The sequence below is a fragment of the Monodelphis domestica genome, chromosome 6 (genome assembly GCF_027887165.1).
Source record: "Monodelphis domestica isolate mMonDom1 chromosome 6, mMonDom1.pri, whole genome shotgun sequence".
In the NCBI taxonomy this organism is placed as follows: Eukaryota; Metazoa; Chordata; class Mammalia; order Didelphimorphia; family Didelphidae; genus Monodelphis; species Monodelphis domestica.
In genome coordinates, this window is record NC_077232.1 from 84,786,121 (window position 1) to 84,804,484 (window position 18,364).

The window sequence follows — 18,364 nt, forward strand, 5'->3', positions numbered from 1 at the left end:
AACTTTAAGCCAATCAAAAGCCTCCAGAGGACAGGAAAGCTCAAACCCCCAACAACCCTCCCTCAGAGATTACACCAAGAGATCCTCTGTTAAAGCTCCAAGAGGGGAGACTGATAGAAGTCCCTAAAAAACAGAAAAATGAGAGGAACAAGAGCACAGACAAATACAGGGAGGAAAGAAGGGGTGAATTTGAACAAACAACAGAAACAGAAGAAAGAAACTACAATAGACAGCTACTACTCACCAAATGGAACAGAGGGGGAGAGATCAGCAAACGATAAACCAGAAATCCCAGCGAATTGGATACAGGCTGTGGAAGAACTCAAAACACAGCTAAGAGAGGCTGAAGACAATTGGGAAAAGAACTTAAAAATTAAGATAAGTCATCTGGATACAGAGGCACTTGAACTAAAACAAGAAAATAGTGTCCTGAAAGCCAAAATCATCCAGCTGGAAAATGAGGCAAAGGAGATGAAAGATGAAGCAAAGGAGATGAAAGAAGAGATAAAGAGGATGAAAGACAATCTTCAAAGAAACTCAGAACAGAAGGAAAAAGACGACCAAAAAGCCAAAGATGAAATCCAATCTTTAAGAACCCGAGTAAAACAACTAGAATCAAGTGACCTCACAAGGCAGCAGGACACTATAAGACAAAACAAAAAGAATGAAAAAATTGAGGAAAATGTGAAGCATCTCATTCACAAAACAGACGATTTAGAAAATCGTTCAAGAAGAGACAATTTAAGAATAATTGGACTACCAGAAGACCACGACAAAAGAAAAAGCCTGGACATAATACTAGAGGAAATTATCCAGGAAAACTGTCCCGAAATCCTAGAACAAGAGGGGAAAGTGGAGATTGAAAGAATCCACAGATCACCCCCTGTTTTTAATCCCCAACTGACAACACCAAGAAATGTTATAGCCAAATTCAAAAACAATCAGATAAAAGAACAGGTATTACAAGCTGCCAAAAAGAAACCATTCAGATACCATGGAAACACAGTGAGGATAACACAGGATCTGTCTGCATCTACACTGAAGGACCGAAAGGCATGGAATATGATATTCTGGAAAGCAAGGGAACTAGGCCTACAGCCAAGAATAAAATACCCATCAAAACTGACTATATTCTTACAGGGGAAAGTATGGTCATTTAACACAACAGAGGAATTCCAAGCATTCATAAATAAAAGACCAGACCTGAACAGAAAATTTGAAGTCCAACCACAGAATTCAAGAGAATCATCAAAAGGTAATTAAAAAAGAGGGGAAAAACAACAACAACAACAAAGGTTTTTTTTAAGAGACTCAATAAGTTAAAATGATATGTATCCCTATGAGAAAAGAGGTCATTGGCAACTCTTAAAAACTGTTGCTATCACCTAAGCAGCTAGAAGAACTACACTCAGAGGGAAGGGACAAACTGTATAGGATGAAAGGACAAGACATAAATAGGTATATAGAGATATGCATGCATAAATACATATACATGTGTATGTATATATATATATACATGACTAAAGCTAAAAAAGAAAAGAGGTTATGACTAAAAGAAATGGGAAAAGAAACAAATGGGGGTAAATTTATATGTCACAAAGAAGCTCATGGCGGGAGGGGGGAGAACATCGATACACTGGAAGGGTAAAGAGGTCGGAGATAGGAAATATTCAACTCTTACGTACTTTGAAACTGACCCAGAGAGGGAAGAACAATCCAATCCATTGGGGAAGAGAATAGATTTGAGCCCTACAGAGGAGTAGAAGGGTAAAAAACAGACTGGTGAGGAGGGAAGCAGTACAAGGGAGGGAGAGGGTGGGGGGGGAATTTTTAAAAAGACTACAGGGGAAAATAAGGGAGGGAATTAGAAGGGAGGGGGGTAGAAAGGGAAATACAAGGGGGACTGATTTAAAGTAAATCACTGGACTAAAAGGTAGAGCTGAAGAAGAAAGGTTAGAATTAGGGAAGGATATCAAAATGCCAGGGAGTCCACAAGTGACAGTCATAACATTGAACGTGAATGGGATGAACTCACCCATAAAACGTAAACAAATAGAAGAATGGATTAGAATCCAAAACCCTACCATATGTTGTCTCCAAGAAACACACATGAGGCGGGTAGACACCCACAAGGTCAGAATTAAAGGATGGAGTAAGACCTTCTGGGCCTCAAGTGACAGAAAGAAGGCAGGAGTGGCAATCATGATATCTGATAAAGCCAAAGCAAAAATAGACCTGATCAAAAGGGATAGGGAAGGTTATTATATTTTGTTAAAAGGGACTTTAGATAATGAGGAAATATCACTAATCAACATATATGCACCAAATAATATAGCACCCAAATTTCTAATGGAGAAACTAGGAGAATTGAAGGAAGAAATAGATAGTAAAACCATATTAGTGGGAGACTTAAACCAACCATTATCAAATTTAGATAAATCAAATCAAAAAATAAATAAGAAAGAGGTAAAAACAGTATGATACTCCAAAATCGTTTAGTTAGAGAAGAAATCATAGAAACAATTAATAATTTCATCGAGGAAAATGACAATGGCGAGACATCCTTTCAAACCTTTTGGGATGCAGCCAAAGCAGTAATCAGAGGTAAATTCATATCCCTGAGTGCATATATTAACAAACTAGGGAGAGCAGAGATCAATCAATTGGAAATGCAAATAAAAAAACTTGAAAGTGACCAAATTAAAAACCCCCAGCAGAAAACCAAACTAGAAATCCTAAAAATTAAGGGAGAAATTAATAAAATTGAAAGTGATAGAACTATTGATTTAATAAATAAGACAAGAAGCTGGTACTTTGAAAAAACAAACAAAATAGACAAAGTACTGGTCAATCTAATTAAAAAAAGGAAGGAAGAAAAGCAAATTAACAGCATCAAAGATGAAAAGGGGGACATCACCTCTGAGGAAGAGGAAATTAAGGCAATCATTAGAAATTACTTTGCCCAACTATATGGCAATAAATATACCAACCTAGGTGATATGGATGAATATTTACAAAAATATAAATTGCCTAGACTAACAGAAGAGGAAATAGAATTCTTAAATAATCCCATATCAGAAAATGAAATCCACCAAGCCATCAAAGAACTTCCTAAGAAAAAATCCCCAGGGCCTGATGGATTCACCAGTGAATTCTATCAAACATTCAGAGAACAGTTAATCCCAATACTATACAAACTATTTGACATAATAAGCAAAGAGGGAGTTCTACCAAACTCCTTTTATGACACAAACATGGTACTGATTCCAAAACCAGGCAGGTCAAAAACAGAGAAAGAAAACTATAGACCAATCTCCCTAATGAATATAGATGCAAAAATCTTAAATAGGATACTAGCAAAAAGACTTCAGCAAGTGATCAGAAGGGTCATCCACCATGATCAAGTAGGATTTATACCAGGGATGCAGGGCTGGTTCAATATTAGGAAAACCATCCACATAATTGACCACATTAACAAGCAAACCAACAAGAACCACATGATTATCTCAATAGATGCAGAAAAAGCCTTTGATAAAATACAACACCCATTCCTATTAAAAACACTAGAAAGCATAGGAATAGAAGGGTCATTCCTAAAAATAATAAACAGTATATATCTAAAACCATCAGCTAATATCATTTGCAATGGGGATAAACTAGATGCATTCCCAATAAGATCAGGAGTGAAACAAGGATGCCCATTATCACCTCTACTATTTGACATTGTATTAGAAACACTAGCAGTAGCAATTAGAGAAGAAAAAGAAATTGAAGGCATCAAAATAGGCAAGGAGGAGACCAAGTTATCACTTTTTGCAGATGACATGATGGTCTACTTAAAGAATCCTAGAGATTCAACCAAAAAGCTAATTGAAATAATCAACAACTTTAGCAAAGTTGCAGGATACAAAATAAACCCACATAAGTCATCAGCTTTTCTATATATCTCCAACACAGCTCAGCAGCAAGAACTAGAAAGAGAAATCCCATTCAAAATCACCTTAGACAAAATAAAATACCTAGGAATCTACCTCCCAAGACAAACACAGGAACTATATGAACACAACTACAAAACACTCGCCACACAACTAAAACTAGACTTGAGCAATTGGAAAAACATTAACTGCTCATGGGTAGGAAGAGCCAACATAATAAAAATGACTATCCTGCCCAAACTTATTTATCTATTTAGTGCCATACCCATGGAACTCCCAAAAAATTTCTTTACTGATTTGGAAAAAAGCATAACAAAGTTCATTTGGAATAACAAAAGATCAAGGATATCCAGGGAAATAATGAAAAAAAACACTAATGAGGGGGGCCTAGCAGTCCCAGACCTCAAACTATATTACAAAGCAGCAGTCATCAAAACAATTTGGTACTGGCTAAGAGACAGAAAGGAGGATCAGTGGAATAGACTGGGGGAAAGCGACCTCAGCCAGATAGTATACGATAAACCCAAAGATCCCAGGTCTTGGGACAAAAATTCACTATTTGATAAGAACTGCTGGGAAAATTGGAAGACAGTGTGGGAGAGAATAGGAATTGATCAACACCTCACACCCTACACCAAGATAAATTCAAAATGGGTGAAAGACTTAAACATAAAGAAGGAAACCATAAGTAAATTGGGTAAACACAGAATAGTATACATGTCAGACCTTTGGGAGGGGAAAGACTTTAAAACCAAGCAAGACATAGAGAGAATCACAAAATGTAAAATAAATAATTTCGACTACATCAAATTAAAAGGCTTTTGTACAAACAAAAGCAATGTAACTAAAATCAGAAGGAAAACAACAAGTTGGGAAAAAATCTTCATAAAAACCTCTGACAAAGGTTTAATTACTCAAATTTATAAAGAGCTAAATCAATTGTACAAAAAATCAAGCCATTCCCCAATTGATAAATGGGCAAGGGACATGGATAGACAGTTTTCAGATAAAGAAATCAAAACTATTAATAAGCACATGAAGAAGTGCTCCACATCTCTTATAATCAGAGAGATGCAAATCAAAACAACTCTGAGGTATCACCTCACACCTAGCAGATTGGCTAACATGACAGTTATGGAAAGTAATGAATGCTGGAAGGGATGTGGCAAAGTAGGGACATTAATTCATTGCTGGTGGAGTTGTGAACTGATCCAGCCATTCTGGAGGGCAATTTGGAACTATGCCCAAAGGGCGATAAAAGAATGTCTACCCTTTGATCCAGCCATAGCACTGCTGGGTTTGTACCCCAAAGAGATAATGGACAAAAAGACTTGTACAAAAATATTCATAGCTGCGCTCTTTGTGGTGGCCAAAAATTGGAAAATGAGGGGATGCCCATCAATTGGGGAATGGCTGAACAAATTGTGGTATATGTTGGTGATGGAATACTATTGTGCTCAAAGGAATAATAAAGTGGAGGATTTCCATGTGAACTGGAACAACCTCCAAGAAGTGATGCAGAGCGAGAGGAGCAGAACCAGGAGAACATTGTACACAGAGACAAACACACTGTGGTATCATCGAACGTAATGGACTTCTCCATTAGTGGTGGTGTAATGTCCCTGCACAATCTGCAGGGATCAAGGAGAAAAAAACACTATCCAAAAGCAGAGGACAAACTGAGGGAATAGAAACACCAATGAAAAGCAACTGCCTGACTACAATGGCTGAGGGGACATGACAGAGGAAAGACTCGGAGCGAACACTCTGATGCAAATACTAACAACATGGCAATGGGTTCAAGTCAAGAACACATATGATACCAGTGGAATCACACGTCGGCCACGGGGGGTGGGAGGGAGGAAAAGAAAATGATCTTTGTCTTTAATGAAAAATGCATGGAAATGATCAAATAAAATACTATTTAAAAAAAAATTAAAAAAGAGTACAAAAAAAAAATAAAGACACTGCTTTTGCATTACTTCCTGTGCCTTCCTCTACTTTTATGTGTACCAATTACAGCTCAAGCTTTGCTTAGGAATTCCCAGAGGGCATTCAGTTGATTCTGATTTGTCACCTACTATCACACACGGGTCTGTTAAAATTTATTGGTTGGAATGAATATTTAATTGGTGGTCACAAGGATTTAATGACTAAATCTCAAAATGAATTTACTAAAGTAAAATGTAATTTATGGTAGTTTATTTTTCAATAGAGGGAAGATATTAAGGAAGAGAAAAAATGGGAGAGAGAAAGCTACAGCTTCCTCTGACCCAGGTAGAAATTCTAAGGCACTAGTTAGAGGAAAAGAGTCTGAAGAAGATAGGCCTTTCTCTGAGGTTCACACCTCCAGAAAAGGCAAGGAGCTAAGTCAGCCTTTACACTCACTACAGTGACCCTTTAAAGGGAAAGAAGTCTGAGGTCTCCTGAGTGAGCTCCTCCAGGGGTCCAGTTCCATAGCCAAGTGTCTTCACTCCAAGTCTAAGGGTCTGACTTCCAGTCTCTCCTCAAGTGTCTGTCTTCCCTCCAACTCCAAGTGACTGTCTTCCAGTTCAACTCCGAGTGACTGATTGATTCCAATCTAAACCCAAGTGACTGATCTTCTCTGTTTGTCTCTGTTTCCACTATTCAAAGACCTTTTTCTCTTGTGTCATGTCTCCTAAATTTTATGTCTACCAACAATAGCAGACACTCCTTTCCAGGACTGGCCACTCTTTCACAGGTGGGTCACAGACCTCCCACTCAATGTGTGAAATGGATGTTCATACCTTTCTGTGGTTAGTTCACACCTTTTTGTAGTTAGTCCATACCTTTTTGTGGACTTTAAGTACTGGGTTTACACTTTGGGGATTAAAATCTAAAAATTATCAGGGGGTTACAATTTAATCTTCACTATAAAGAAAGAGCTAAGTACCTTCATTGTTATAATCTGGGGAGAGCCAAATCCAATCTTCACAGGTCAGGGACCTCCCCCACTCAAGTATAAAGTGGGGTATTTACCCTTCTGGTGATTAAATCTAGAAATTGGTCAGGGGAAGAGTTAATTTAATTTTCACACTCAGGGAGAGTTAATTTCATTTTCACATTGGAAATGCTTCGAGTTTATCTGTCTTATACATAATGCTTGCTCTTGGATTTAGATGGACACTACTTTTTATTAAGAAAATTTTCATTAATTCCTATGCCTGTAATGTTTTCAATAGGAGTGGACATTGTATTTTGCCAAAGACTTTTTTCTACATATATTGATATAATTATATGATTTTTGTTATTATTGATATGGTCAGCATTTATTGCTAATTTTCCTAATACTGAACCATTCCTACATTCCTGGTATAAATCCTCTCTGGTCATAGTTTAAAATCCTTGTCATATATTAGCACAACTACATACATTTATCAAAAAGATGAATGAGAAATAAAGGACCTAAATAAGTTTACAAAAGTTATATCTGATAGAATCCTAATGATTACTGAATGGAAAAATAAAGGCATATACATATTCTAAAAGTTTTTTAATGGCATCTTTACAAAAATAGACCATATATTATGCCATTTGGATTTGCATTTATAAAACGAAGAAAGGTAACAATTAAAAAAACTCCAACTAAAGATGAAAAAAAATATTTTTAACCAAAAAATGAATTAAAATTGAAAGCAAAAAAATTCCATTGAAATGATAATAAAATTAGGATTTGCTCTTTTCTGACCAAATTATTTCTTAGTTTAAAAAAAAAAAAACCCTTTCTTTCTGTCTTAGACTTGATATTAAGCATCAGTTCCAAGGGAGAAGAGTGGTAAGGACCAGGCAATTGAGGTTAAGAAACTTGCCCAGGGTCACACAATTAGGAAGTGTCTGAGGCCAAATTTGAATTGGGGCTCTCCCATATCCAGGTCTGGCTCTCTTATCCACTGAGACACCCAATTGCTCTCTAAATTATTTCTTTTATTCTCCTTTCTGTCTGTCTCCCTCTACTTTGTAAGATCTTGTAAAAAAAAAATCATAATATTTTCAAGAAGCTTATATAAAACAAGCTGTATTGAATTATCAAACCATTATGAATGCTTTAGAACAATTTACTGATGACAGTTATCAGCAACCTATCACCTATATTGCTATTGTTTAGTTGTTTGTTAATTGGGTCCAACTCTTTGTGACCCCATTTGGGAGGCAAAGATACTGGAGTGGTTTATTTCCTTCTCCAGCTCATTCGACAGATGTGGAAACTGAGACAAACAGGGTTGACTTGCCCAGAGTCACATAGCTAGGAAGTGTCTGAGGTCAGATTTGAATTCAGGGAGATGACTTCCTGACTCCAGGTCCAGCACTCTATCCACTGCACAATCTTGTTGCCTTCTTATCACCTCTGCAGGTCAGCTGTTTGGTCAAAATCAGCCATTGGTACAACATCATTCTGAGTTATCCCATGACGTTTTTGACTTTGGGTATTGGTTCAGCCAGCCTGTAGGACATGATGGTCCAGGAAAAACCTTCAGGGATTTACATTTACATTCATGCATGTACTAATATTGCCATCTCCACATGATATTGTAATGGGGAAGGAACTGAGGCAATTCTATCACCTCATTGTAATTGTATATCAATCAGTATTATCTTACCCTTATGTGGAAGTTGCTTATTCCTGTCTTATAAAAACAGTGGACAGTTTGAATTCTGAGCCAATAGTAGCCCCCAACTCCAAGCTGCCTTGTTGTGCAAAAATAAAATCCTTTTGCTTTTCTTTTAGTTTGCCTATTGACTAGAGAGAGGCTACGAACCAAGATTTTCTTTAACACCGGTATAAATATTATTATCAATAAATAGAAACTATACTTAATTTCAGATCAATGAATAGCTATATGATTATTTGCTTTGACACCATTAAGTAACTTGCCTTAACATGCAATAGACTGGAGATAGAGTACATAATACAGAGAGGAAAAGAAGTCATAACAACTCCAGAATAAATGAGATCCTGTAACAGTTAAATTACTTTCTCTACTAAAAAAGTATTCTATTTCATGAGGTTTATTAAGATTATTAGAAATCAAGGAAATAAGAAAATACAAAATAAGAAAAGCACATGCCTAGGGCACATTAGCCCATTCATAACCTACTCACTACATCTTTCCTGCCAGGTAGAGAGACGCGTTTGCTTAGAAGCAGAAGAAGAGAGCTCAGTAGGCGTTATAGCCAGTTTAAATACAAATTGTGTTCTTGCACTCAGGTGAGGACTCATGTGAGATTATAGGGAATTCTGGGAAGTACCAAGGACTTCTGGGGATTGAAGTCTGGGGTTCAAATCTCCATTTTTACAATCCCCAAACAGAAGTATTATTCTGGACAAATGAAAAAATCCAAATATAACCCCAGAGGGAGAAAAAAATATGAATTGATAATTTATGAAATTATTAAATGAGACAAGTATGCTAGTTCTTTGGGTACTCACCAGGAAAAACCGTGGTTGGCAAGTGGGAAACAGGTGTCAATTACATTTTTATTAAACACAGAGGGAATATTTCTTATTTTATTTTATTAAATGCAGAGGGGCAAAAAACTCATAAAAGTAGAGTGAAAAGTGAGGAAGGCCACAGAAACAGATGGCATGGCTCTCAGGTGGGAGAATGGAATAGCAAAATGTGAGGAGGTCAATGAAGGAGTGAAAGAGCAGAAAATTTCTGATTTAGAGTTGGGAGTAGTAGGTAGCATGGACTCAATGTAAACAGGAGTTTTTGGTCTCATTTTAAAAGGTTTTTTTTGGGGGGAAACAGACCAACTTCTGTCTATGATACCTTGGGTAGTTCATTTATATATCTAGAGCAGAGTTATTGGTAAAACTCCAAAGTCATCATTTCAAAGTTATTAGCCACTTTTTTGTTGCTGTTCTGCTGGTCCAGAGTCAGGGAGTTCTGGAATTTACTGAAATTTACATATCCTAAAACTAGAACCTGGACAAGCAGCACCCAGTTTCTCCTAATTCAGCTTATATTTATAGGATATGAGTTTTGATTAATATATAATAAAGTTTGCAAATTATGCGACTAATCTTTGGGATAGTTTGTCTGTGACTTTTAGGTTTCCTGATATAATCTTGTTTCTTGCTATTGCTCCTTTATACTAGCATTTAAAAACAATTTAAACAGAAAATTCATAGTATAAAAGGAATAATAATAATAATTAACATTTACATAGTGCTTTGAATTTTGTAAAACAGTTTTCATATATCTCACTTGATCTTCACAATATCCTTGAAAAAGGAGATGCTATTATTATCCTTGGAGGTAGCTAGGTGATACAATAGATGGAGTGCTCGGCCTGGAGTCAGGAAACCTCATCTTCTGAGTTCAAATCTGACCTCAGACACCTCCTAGCTGTGTGACCCTGGGCAAGTCATCTACCTTGTTTGCTTCAGTTTCCTCACCTATAAAATGAACTAGAGAAGGAAATGGAAAACCACTCTAATATCTCTACCAAGAAAACCCCAAATGGGATACCAAAGGGTTGAAAATGAGTGAAAAATGACTGAACAACATTATTATCCTTATTCTATATCTGAGGAAACTAAGGAAGGTTAAGTAATTTGCCTACCATCATACAGATAGTAATTATCTGAGGTAAGATGTGAATTTAGGGGGCAACTGGGTAGCTCAGTGGATTGAGAGACAGGTCTAGAGATAGGTGGTCCTGGGTTCAAATTTGACCTCAAACACTTCCTAGCTATGTGACCCTGGCCAAGTCACTTAACACCATTGCCTAGCCCTGGGGAAAATCAGTTAACCCCCATTGCCTAGTCTTTACCATTCTTCTGCCATGGAACTAATTCATAGTATTGATTGTAAGGCAGAAGGTAAGGGATTTTTAAAAAATGTGAACTCAGGTTTTCTGACTGCATTTAGTGCTTTATCTACTATACCACCTAGTCATATATTTAAATATAAATTTAACAACCTAATAAGCAGTTAATTGCATTTTAAAAAATAATTAAACACAAGTTCTTCCCAAAAGTAACAAATCGGTTGAACTATTTTTCATTTTCAACTCTGTGTTATGAAGGAAAAAATAATTAACTTAAAATCAGAAAAACAAATTAAAAAAATTAATTTAGAAATATAAACATATAGCAATTATTTAAGAAAATTTTCTTTTTTTTTAAAACAGAAAATAAAAATGCTACGTAAACTCCTTGAATAAAAATAAAACCATAAGCTCATGGGGAAAATAAAGAAAAATGAACTATCTGTGGCTAAAGCTGACATTTGTTGCTTTATGCATCTGCAAAGAACTGTGGGCTTGGAGTGGGAAGTAAAGCTGAAGGGCAAACAGTACTCATCCCTCCTCAGTGCCCCATATCCTCTCTCCTTTAGAAAGTGAGTTTTGGGGGCAGCTGGGTGGCTCAGTGGATTGAGAGTTAGGCCTAGAGGAAGGAGGTCCTGGGTTCAAATCTGTCCTCAGACACTTCCCAGCTGTGTGACTCTGGGCAAGTCACTTGATCCCCATTGTCTAGCCCTTACCACTCTTCTGCCTTGGAGCTAATACACAGTATTGATTTTAAGATGGAAGGTAAGGTTTATAAAAAAAAGATAAAAAAAAAACAAAAAACAGAAAGTGAGTGTTATTGACGGGCCAGTCAAGTCTTTTTTTTTTCCTCCAATCTGGTTGTTTTTTCTTTCCTGACTCAACTTCCCATTCTCCCTCCATCCCTCAGAAGTTTCTCTCCACACTGAGGGAAGTAGAGGGTAGGAGCAAACCTGGAGGATAAAAAGTTTAATTAACATCAGCTGAGGTGTAGTGTGGTTACCAGGAGGCTTTCAATTCCTTGCAGAATCAATCTATTAAAAAAAAATAAAGTATTAAGCACCTTTTATGTGCCAGACTCTGTGCTAATTGCTGGGGATAAAAGGGGGAAAAGGCAATCTCTGCTCCTAAGGAGTTTAGAATCTAAAGGGAGAGACTACAGGAGAGACTATATAGCATAAATACAAGATCAGAGAAAAGGCATTGGGAATGAGAGGTTTGAAAAGGCTGCAGTAGAAAATGGTATTCAGGGAGGCCAGTAAATAGCATAAAGGAGGGAGGGCATTCCAGACATGGAATACAGCCAGAGAAAATGCCAAGCAGAGAGATGGAGTGTCTTGTTCACTGAATAACCAGTGCCACTACATTGAAGAGTATGTGTTGGGGAACTGGAAAGGTAGGATGGGGCTAGGTTATGAAGGAATCTGAATGCCAAGCAAAGAGTTTTGTATGTGATCCTAGAGGCAATTGGAAGCTTCTGGAGTTAAATGGGTGGGATGTATTGTCTTGGCAGGACCTGAGCTTTAGGGTTCATTTTAGTAGCTGAATGGAAGAAGGATTAGAGTGGGGAGGAACATGAGGCACGCTGACTCATTAGTAGACTATTAGAGCAATCCACGTGTAAGGTGATGATGTCAGATATACAGAAAATATTGCAAAAAAGAAATTGACAGGATGTGGCAGCAGTTTGGATGTGGGTGTGTGCATGAGAGATAATGATGAATCCATAATAGCTGGGGGCATTGCTGATAGTGTTGCCTCCTAAAATAATAGGAGAGGTAGTGGGATGGAGAGGATTTGGGGAAAAGATAATGAATTTTGTTTGGGACATATGGCACCTGGAGATACAAGACTGGAGGTCAGTAGAGAGTTTGGGGCAGAATAGACAGATTTAGGAACAATTTGTATAGAGACGGCAATTAAATCTATGAGAACTGGTGAGATCACTAAGATAGGCAGAAGAGAAGAGCCCAGAACAGATCCCAGTGAGAAGCCTACAGTCTGAGGGCAAAGCCTAGATGAGACTCGAGCAAAAGAGACAGTAAAGGCAGTAATCAGATAGGTAGAAGAAGAAACAAGAGAGCTGGTATGTCCCCCCACCACCCCTCCCCAAAAAAGAGAAAAGAGTATTAAGGAGTGATTAAGAATGTCAAAAGTTTCCAAGAGGTCAAAGGGATAAGGACTGAATAAAAGGCCTTTGGATTTGGTGACTAAGAGATTACTGGTAATTTTGGGAAGAGCAATTTCAGTGGAATAAGATCAGAAACATGACTGTAAGGGATTAAGAGTGTGAATGGAAAGGATGTGCTGGCACCTATCGTAAACCTTTTTTGAGGAGTTTGGCTAATCAAGGAAGAGGAGATATAGGATGATAGCAGGACTGTAAACTTGAGTGAAGGTTTTTATTTTTTTTAGGATGAGGCATACTAGACTAGATGTTTGTAGGATGCAGGAAATGAACCAGTAGAGAGGGAGAAACTGAAAATAAGAGTGGGGATGACAAAGGGGGGCAATCTGTGGGAGGAGGTAGAGAGAGGGCGCTAACCTTGGCAAAGAGTAAAGCCACTTCATCATGTGAAACAGGTGAAGAAGAACAAGGCAGAGATACAATTGTAAAGTTTTAAATAGTTTTAGGAGAGGCTGATCAGTCATTCTTTATTTTGGTAGTAGAGACAGATTGCAAGTGATTGGGGGTGAGGGGAAAGATTATACTAGTTTTGGGGTGTTTCTCTGTAGTTAATCTCATCAGACCATCTTGATGGTAGGTGATCCCTACTTAATGTCATCTAAATATCTAGGTGGAAGACTTCTCTTTTTAGACAAAATCAGCACAACCTTGAAGGTTCCATTTCTTTGACTTCTCGGGCTATTATTTCTGGGGAGATTCCCCTCAAACTCACAGCACACAGATTTTGTACATGTTCAACCACACTCTAAAAAGGTGGCTCATGTATGCCCTGTCCTAGATCTCCTGATGAGATAACGTGTAAAATTGGTTTGCAAACATTATAGTGCTATATTTTCTTTAAGGGGTTTGGGCTCTGCGATCCCATTTGGGGTTTTCTTGGCCTGCTAGTTATTACTGTTGTTCTTGTTATTAATACTGTTGCCCTCAGAGAGGATGAAAAAGATTAGGTTGTATCTATGCATTATTTCTTTTCTCCGGGGTTAAGGGCAAAGTTGGAGGAGGCATGCTAGGGAATTCTTGAGCTCTTTCACTCCTCAGGGCCTACACCAGGTAGGGAACGCCCCAAGCGTTTCCTAGGTGATCAGTAGAGTCGCTGCCTGATGATGTCTACGAGGCCCATCCCCACGGTTTATGTCGCTCTCCTTGGGCGTCTGTCCCAGCTCGCCAGCTCAGCCTGCGCGAGGGAGCGGAGCGCATGGGGACAGGGTGTTGGAGATAGCGGTTTCCTTTTCGCCCCGCCCCCTACAGCTGTAGCCCCGCCCCACCCCGCCCCTTCTCCTAGACTTGAGGTAAGAGTGCCGGGAGGAGGCGGCCAGCCTGAAGTCGTCTCGGGTCCCCAACTGGTTTAGAAGATCCCTGAGTGCACGGGTAGCGCAGAGGCTGGACAGCCGCTGGAGCTGGTAAGGCGTTGGAGCGCCCAAGGCTTGTGGCAGTCTTTCTTCTGAGGTGGAAGACTCGTCACAGGCGCCAGTATGTTTGTCCTTGTCTCTGCACTTCCTTGTGTCTTTGCCGCCCCGTCACCAATGTGTCTCCCAGTGCCCCCTGCTGCGTTGTCACCCCGCTCCCTGTCCATGGGTCCGGTGCTCCCCGAACTTCTCTGTCTTCTGGCCCAGGGCCTATTTCCATGTCTCCCTGTCCCACCTGCTTACTGTCCCCTGCCCTCGTATCCTCACGTCATCCTGGGCTGTCCTGTCCTTGTCCCTGCGCTTGTGACTTCCTGCGTCCGGGTCCCTGTGTCTTTGTCTCTTGCTTTTTTTGCCCCCATTCCCTACCCGTGCCCTTGAACTCTGCCCCCTTATCCCTGAGTTCTCGTTCCTGCATTCTCTGTTCTCCCAAGCCCCTGTTTAACTGTCTATTTGTCCTTCTGTCTCTTTATGCTCTTAAACTCTTCCCTCCTGCCCCACCATCCCTGTGGCAGTTCCTTGGTTCCTTGTCTTCTCTTTACCACCCCCTTCTCTATCTCTGTTCCTTTCATTCCCTCTTTCACTGTCCATATGTTCCTTTGTCCCACTGTGCCCATAAACTCTGCATCCCCTGGGTCCTCATTCCTGTGTTTCTGTCTTGGGTTCTCTCCATTCCCCTCTCTCTGCTCCCTGTTTCATTTCCCTCTGTACCTCTGATCCCGTGCCCTTGAACTCTGCTTCCCTGTCCCTGTGTCCCTATCTTGCCTTTCTCTTTACCTCTCTTCTCTCTCTTGTTGTCTCTGTTTCACTGTCCATTGATTTTTGCCTTTTTCCACTCCAGTGCCTCACCTCTACTCAGACTTTGAGTCTATACTCCATCCTATTTCTTTTTATCTGGATGTCTGGTTTTGTGCCTCTCTGCCGAGTCTCCCATCTTTATCTTTGTACCCCAGGTTCCTCTAGGACCCCAGGTCCCTGTATTTTTCTGGGGTTCTGACATCCCCACCACCACTCCCCACTTTTCCTCTGTCTTGTCCTTTTTTGCCCTGAGTTTTCCCCTGTCCATTCCCTTTTATATCTCTTGGTTTCTTCATTTACTTCTCCTGGATCTTGGGCTAGTCACTACCCTCTCTGGGCTTCAGGCACCTCATTTCTAAAATGAGGAAGTTGCATTATAGCAATCTAAGGGAGTCTTACTTTTTGCCCATGAACCCTTTTAACAATCTAGTGAAATTTATGGGCTCCTCAAAATAATATTTTTAAATATGTGAATGCTACATTTCAGGTAGAGGTTGGTAACAATAAAGATGTAATTTTTTTAAATGAAGTTCATTCCCCTGAAATTCATCAAAGGTCCCTAGGTTAAGAACTGGAGTAAATAATTTCTGAAGCCCCTTCCAATTTTAAATGTTTGTTGGTTCTCCTGTGATTTCTGTCCTATGTATACCTGTCTCCTAGTGTTCTAACCCCTTAGTGTGGCTCTGTCCCATTTCTGTGCTTCTCTGTTCCTCTCTGTCTTTTGTCTCTCCCTGTGCCCCAGATATCCTATGCCTCCTATTATTTGTAATCATTTGTCCTTTTCTGTTATCTTGGCCTTCTGGACTCCAAACCCCTGAATTTCTATCTCTCTCCTCTTCTCATGAGTTTTGTCTGTGGCTTTTTCCATTAGGAGACCTGTGGAATAACTATTGGTCATTAGACCTGTGAAAAAATCTCAGCTTTAATCCTGTGATCTTGGGCAAGTCATTATACTTGCTTCTCAGTAAAATGGAGCTAATGAGACTTAAATATGCTTGTGGGGAAAATAATTCATGACCTTTTAACCACTATAGAAATCTAAGTGTCATCTTCATTGATAAAAACAATAATAATTATTTCTAAATTGCTACACCTCTTAACGGCTGAGTTGCAGGCTGGTTGCCATTACTGTGCTCTGAGTTGCTTTATACTACCTGTTTTGCCTTGATTCTCATCTAGAACATAGTCTATACCAGCTGTTTCAGGGATACTGTTGCCAAAAATTCAGGGTGGGTCCATATGATTATAAAATTTTAAAACTGAAAGAAATTAATAATTTGTAGAGTTTTGATTGTGACAGAAGTTGATTAAGTCATGAGAAGTAATTGATAGCATGATAACAGACTAGAATTGGACTTATCCTTTAAAGCTTTAAAGCTATCTGAGGTAAGGATAAATTTTAAAAAAAGTTCTTCACTTTACTGTAATTGTGATCATCCAATACTCAAGGGACTTGAATCCTCAGACAACCAACAATTACATAAGCTGGAAATTACCTGTAGAAATTGGAGAGGTTTACATTTTAAACTCTGCCTGAACATTTAGGAAGAAAGACAGATCCTAGAGAAGTCACTTGAAGGCTCTAAGTAAAATGAAATGTGGAACTTGTAGTATCTAACCCACTTTGTAACTAATGCACTTATAGAATATTGTATATTAATATCTCTTTGTGTTGCTTTTGGATATTCTTGCTAAACCACACACTTCATCAGGGTTTTAGATCACATTTGATCCAAACTTTGTGTTCCTGCTAGTTCTGTCACAATGGTCTCTGCTCATAATAGGCTTTTGGTAAATCAACTTGCATTTGTTAATGGAATGTGATATATGCAGGATTTGTAGAAATTATAAATTTGGGTTTGTATTGTTCATGGAATGCTGTCAGTGTGAAGATGAGGTGATTCAAGTTCTTAAAGCTTATAACATCAGATTGCAAGTTTTAGTAGGTTTGAACAAGCAGAATTGGAAGGAATGACATCTTTAAGACAAAAAAAAAGACAAAGAAAGGAAAATGCAGGGTATGTTTGGATAATGGTGAATTGTGCAATGTAATTGGAGTATAGGATATGTTTAGTGGAATAGTGTTGGGAGAGTTGGGAAAAATAGGAGGATGTCATTTCATGAACTATCTTGACTGCCAGATGAGGGAGTTTATACTTTATTTGGTTGGCATTGAATAGACAGTGAAAATTTTTGGGAAAGGGAATGAATGGAATATTAAAAAGTGTTTAAATGTGAGAAAAAAACTCAATAGCTTAGAATAAAGTAAAATTTCAATTGGAAAAAAAATCTTTTCTATAACTGATAAAGATCTTACTTTTAATCAAGATATTGTATGTAACTGCATGCATTTCTATGTGATCAAAGAAAAGAAATAATTTAAAAAAGAATTTCAAACTGCTAATAACCACATGAAATTTTTGTTCCAAATCACTAATGATAGAAATGCAAATTATAACAATCCTTAGGTTTTACCTTACTCATCAGATTGGCAAAAAATGGCAAAAGAGAGTGTCAACATTGAAGGGGCTTTAAAAAGATAGGCACAATAATAGTGGAGTGGCAATTTGGCCCAATCACTTTGGAAAGCAATTTGGAATTATGTTACAAGTAACTAAAATGTCCATAATCTTTGGCCTCGAGACCACATTTTTGGAGCTATAACTCAAGAAAGTTAAAGACTGAAAAAAGGCAACCATTACAGAGTATTTATGGCAGTAATTTTTTTGTGAAATCAGAGAAATAGAATTAAAGCAGGTGCCCATGGATTGGGAAATGGCTAAACAAATTATAGAAAATGAATGTAATAGGATACCCTGGCATCTTAAGAAGTGAGAAATATAAAAAATTAACAAAAACTGTGGGAAATCTTGTATACTGAGTTGATGAAGTAATCAGACCAGGAAAACAAGATACAAACTGACTACAGCAATGGAAATAAACAGCATTATAAATTAAATCTGAATGCCTTGTAATTATAGCAACCAAGATGAGTCTATATGATTAGAAATTTTAAAATCAAAGAGGCTTAACCTTGAAAGAGATCCTTTGGACCTAGAAAAGAGCTGGGGAAATATATACCTTACTCCTTTCATTAGAATAGTATTGTGTGAGTGGGGGTGGGGAAGAGTTGCCTTAAGGGTGTGTAATATTGCATAAATAATCAGATGCTACTTATCCTCCTTTGTTATGAGAAAAGGCTCATAAAGTGGTAATGGAATAAGGAAACAAATAGGAACAAAAAA

The 18,364-nt window shown here is 38.3% G+C and overlaps 1 protein-coding gene and 1 long non-coding RNA gene across 3 annotated transcripts in view; one reads left to right on the forward strand and one right to left on the reverse strand.

The window, feature by feature from the left end:
- Window positions 1-11,684: 11,684 nt before the first annotated feature.
- LOC103093527 (uncharacterized) lies at window positions 11,685-14,055 on the reverse strand. Its single transcript, XR_469228.3, has 2 exons — window positions 13,276-14,055; window positions 11,685-11,764 (listed from the first exon to the last, which is right to left on the reverse strand). It is a non-coding gene; the product is annotated as an uncharacterized LOC103093527 (long non-coding RNA).
- Window positions 14,056-14,182: 127 nt separating this feature from the next.
- Window positions 14,183-18,364, forward strand: part of ACOX3 (acyl-CoA oxidase 3, pristanoyl) — a 92,311-nt gene continuing 88,129 nt past the window's right edge. Inside the window, exon 1 of one of the 2 annotated variants that reach the window (XM_007496804.3) lies at window positions 14,183-14,318. The gene's annotated coding sequence lies outside the window, so the exon portion shown is untranslated. Of the gene's footprint in view, window positions 14,389-18,364 lie in introns of both variants that reach the window. The other variant, XM_001372621.4, reaches the window with a different exon arrangement.